The sequence below is a fragment of the Vigna unguiculata genome, chromosome 5 (assembly GCF_037176805.1).
Source record: "Vigna unguiculata cultivar grain cowpea cultivar isolate G323 ecotype 2 chromosome 5, ASM3717680v1, whole genome shotgun sequence".
NCBI lineage: Eukaryota > Viridiplantae > Streptophyta > Magnoliopsida > Fabales > Fabaceae > Vigna > Vigna unguiculata.
Window position 1 is genome coordinate 16,957,178 of NC_140796.1, and position 4,544 is coordinate 16,961,721.

Here is a 4,544-nt window from a genome sequence, read left to right on the forward strand (position 1 = left end):
CTGCAACCCACGAAGTCTCGCTTAAGCGAGCTCCTTCTCGCTTGGGCGAGACCATCCTTCGCTCAGAGCTAAGGTACCTCGCCTAGGCGGCGAGCCACACAACGTACCACATCAGTCCTCGAAAACTCGCTTAGGCGAGAAGCTCTCGCTTGAGCGAGACGCCCTTTCGTCCAAAACAGCGTTTACCGCCTGAGCGAGATGCTCAAAACAAACCCCCAACACTCACGAGTTCTCGCTTAGGCGAGACACACTCGCCTAAGCGAGATAGTCTGTCGCCCAAGACGAAAACCCTCCGCTCGAGCGAGACGCACGAGTAGAAACAGACCCAATTCTCTTCTAATCTCGCTTAGGCGAGCCTGGCTCGCTTGAGCGAGAGTTGCTGACTTCGACCTGTTTACGCACGCACACACCAGCAGACATGCCAAAAACTCATACCAATTCATACCATTCATTTGGAAAACAGTGCACGCACATATGAACACAATTTTGACATAATATAGGCTCCAACAACCTACGTTTGCACAATTACAACTTATACATTGCATAATCTCATTATAATCATACAATTAGGTAAGAATTCCTATAAAACAGTCCCAAACACCCAAACCCCAAATTCACCTCAGGTGCAATACGAAATCCATAGCATATAATCATCACAATCATGCAATATGATCAAAAGAATACAATTACGGGTTCAACTACCCTAACCTGAAATTTCCTTACTTAAAACTTGAATTTGGGAGGTTCCTTTGATCGCCAATGGCTTTCCTTATCACCACTACAATTTCCCCTCTCTAATTCACTCACAACTCTCTATTTTACCTTGGATTCGTGCACCTCACAGCTTTTAGAAATGTCACAACTAATTTTTAACAAAAAAGAGTTAAATTTGGCTCACCAAGGTTTGAACCCATGACCATGCTTATCATCAAATCATTGCATAACCACTCAAGCAATTCATGTTTCATGATAATTCACATAATTGTATAATTATGTTTTCACTCAACATAATCGTGCGTATTATCAAAATTAATAATATCAAACACAAAAATGGCATACATAAGACTCAAATCCAAGTCCTCTCTCACAGTCAAAGTACTCTCAACCACTTGAGCTAGTACTTTTTCACATTATATAAATCAAAATTTAATGTCATAAAGGCTCCCACTACCCGCATTTATTACTTAATTAATTAATTTTCACGGGTCTTACAATGTTTGAGAAAAAGAAAACAAAAAAGCTTTTATGATTCTTCTTGTTGATAACATTGTTTTCTACCTTTTATTTGTGTTAAATTTCATGAATAAAGTCAACCTCCCTATAGCTTTTATCTTGTTTAATCCTCAAGTTTCTGTTGTTTCTGTATTGTTTTGTATTTTAACTATTTTATGCTTGTTTACCTCTAATATATATTTTGAGTGTGTAAAATAAGTCAATAGGAAGCAATTATGGTAGAATAAAATAAGTTGGAACTTAAGGAAGCATGATTGGATAAGAAAGATTGATTTTTAGAAAAATACCCATGTCGATGAGCACTGGAATCGTGCCCAACATTGCAAACATGGAGAAAAGACTCACCTATAAGTATATACTGCTTTGGACCACCCCCCGGAAGGCTAAAAAACACCATTAGACTCACTGGGCAAGCTGGTGGCTCTCTAGGAGAAAATGACAACACAAAATTGTAGTATCTGAGTCGTTGGGTTAAAATATCACTCGCCTAGCAAGTTACAAGTCAGAGAGCGTCGATTTTAGGCTTCGTTAGGAGAGAATGAAGTCGTTTAGCGAGAATTTCGACCTTGATACGCGAATATGGTTATTTAATCATGTTTCTACGACATTTTTGGGAGGATTCCTCATTTTGCACGAATAGAAATACCTTGGGTGCTTGGTAGAGGCTCTTGGAGGCTGCTAGGGATGTTAGGAAACTCTCCCTTCTTCTTCTTGGGTCTCATTCTTCATCCATGGAGGTTTTACCCCTTTTGGGTTGGAAAGGATGATAGGCTACGAAATTGAAGGTAGAGTTGCGAATGAGATGCACAATTGGAGCATGAATTAGTTGTTAAGAACCTTAGGAAAAGGATTGCTTTTACTTTATGGTTCCAATTTTTTCTCTATTCTTCAATTTTGTAAAACCCTAGGTTCTCCACCATGGAGAGCAATTTTTATTATTGAGATTATATGTAAAACACTGAATTCTTGTGTAAAATACACACACACACACACACACACACACACATATATATATATATATATATATATATATATATATATAATCTTCAAAAATTCAAGTTAGTGTTTGATTTCCATGTTTCATGCTTGATATGTGGATTGTTCCCATGTTTGATTTATGATTCTTGAGATGTTGGAAAATATCTTTAGAATCTACACTTGAAATTGAATACCTAATGAACACTTGTATCTGGAAATAGAACTTGGTTCATTTGTAATCTTTGACTCTTGAAACTAATGTATGAGTTTACTTGTTGAGGATTCAAGGGATTGAAACTTGATGAGTGATCATAGGCTCAAAGACTCTAGGAATATGATTTAAGTATTCTTGTGAGTTAATTTTAACATGAATATGAAATTGAGATAATTTAGAATGCATGAGAATGAAGTGGTTGAAGTCTAATCTTGACAAATTGTAAATACAATATGTTAATTTTTTGTTGCACACCAACTGTTTGATAAAATACAAAAAAAAAATTCTTAGTGTTTTTGTGAACTTAGTGGTCTAATTGAATTATTGAATATGAGAGTTGTCATCTTTTGCACAAGTCCCTTGAGGAGAAAGATAAAATACTTATTACTTGCTATGTGTTATCAGTGCATTTGTTGTGTTGATTTTTTACTAACCCTTGTGGGCGACATGTCAATTTTATAGGAAGCCATGTTTTGCACAATGAGAGAGCCATATATTGATGTGTGGAGTCTGTTTAAATTTCTTCTTTTAGTTAGTAGTAATTTTGGATTTTCTGGTTGTATGACCTTTAAAAGCTTTTTTTCTATTATTATTGAAAGTAGGGGTGGCAATTAGGGCCTGGCCCGTAGGGCCGGCTCGTAGGCCTACAGTGACCCGACCCGTATAAGCCTGTGGCCTGGCCCGCAAGCCCACATAAAATTTAAAAAAAAAACTTGCACTTGTGTATATTAATTACTTTTTTTATGGACTCTTGCATTAACATTTCAAATTCTTGTATAATTGAAAAAGACAAGTATTATATATTTTTTAATGTGCTAAAATTTAAAGAATACATTGTGTATGTCATAGTATGAATATGATGAAAATGTTGAATTATCAATTTATCATCCAACTCCCAAAGTCTTTACTTAATTTTATGAACTTCTTAAAGTTTCCTAATTTTTAAACATTGAAAGTTTTATCATACAAATTTTTAAAAAAAAAATTAAAAAGATTAAAAAAAATTAAAAAAAAAAGGTCAACCCGCGGGCCAAGTGCGGGGCGGGGAGAACCAGCTCGCGATGTGCGGGCCTTATGCAGGCCGGGCCTAAACGGGCCGGGCCAACCCGCATTGTCACCCCTAATTTAAAGTGTATTATTGATAGACATATTTCATTTGAATATCAAAAGATAACATTTAATTTACCTTATACAATTCAATTTAGTTCATTTCTAATATTTTATAAGAACTCTAGAAAGTCAGTTTACAATGTTGGTTATCATTTTAAAGTATGGTTTAGTATAAATATTTCAACGACCACTTATAGTAAAAAGTATTTTCCATTTTTTCCACTTGGTTCCTATTTCTAAGAAAATAAGTATGTATTTAAAGTGTCAAAACGGGTCACCCGATTCGACACATCACGGGTTGGTCAATTAGTGAGTCAACCCAACCCGGCACACTTATTAGTGAGTTCAAGAAATTTGAGCCCGACCTGACCCAACACAAGTTGATGGGTTAAACTGGTTGGGTCACTTTTTGAAAAAAATTATAACTTTTTTATTTCTTTCATTACAAAAAAAAAACTTCTAAATAATGACCAATTTTAGTGACCAATAATGATTAATAACTATAGTAATCAATTTAGATACTAATTTACAAAATTAAAAATTATTGGTTACTAAAATATTCACTATTATGAATAAAAAATTATAATTTGTCATTAAATTGGTCTTGAAAATTAGCTACCATGATTTTGGCTACCAAAGGAAATTGGTCATTAAATTAGCTACCTAGGTTTTGCTACCAAAATGACTTAGTTTCTAAATTGGTCTCTAATTATTTAGTGGCCAATTTTGTGACCAATTATAATTTTTTATTCATAATAGTGACTATTTTAGTAACTAATAATTTTTAATTTTGTAAATTAGTATCTAAATTGATCACTATAGTGATTAACTATTTTTGGTTACTAAAATTAGTTTCTAATTGAGAATTTTCTTGTAGTGTTCAATCTAACATTTTTTTAATATGTAATCAAAAGTCAAAAAGTCCAAACCTATTTTAACAATTTACTTTTTCTCATTTTAGACAATAAATAAATAATTCATTCCAAAAACTAAATCATAATTCTAAGTA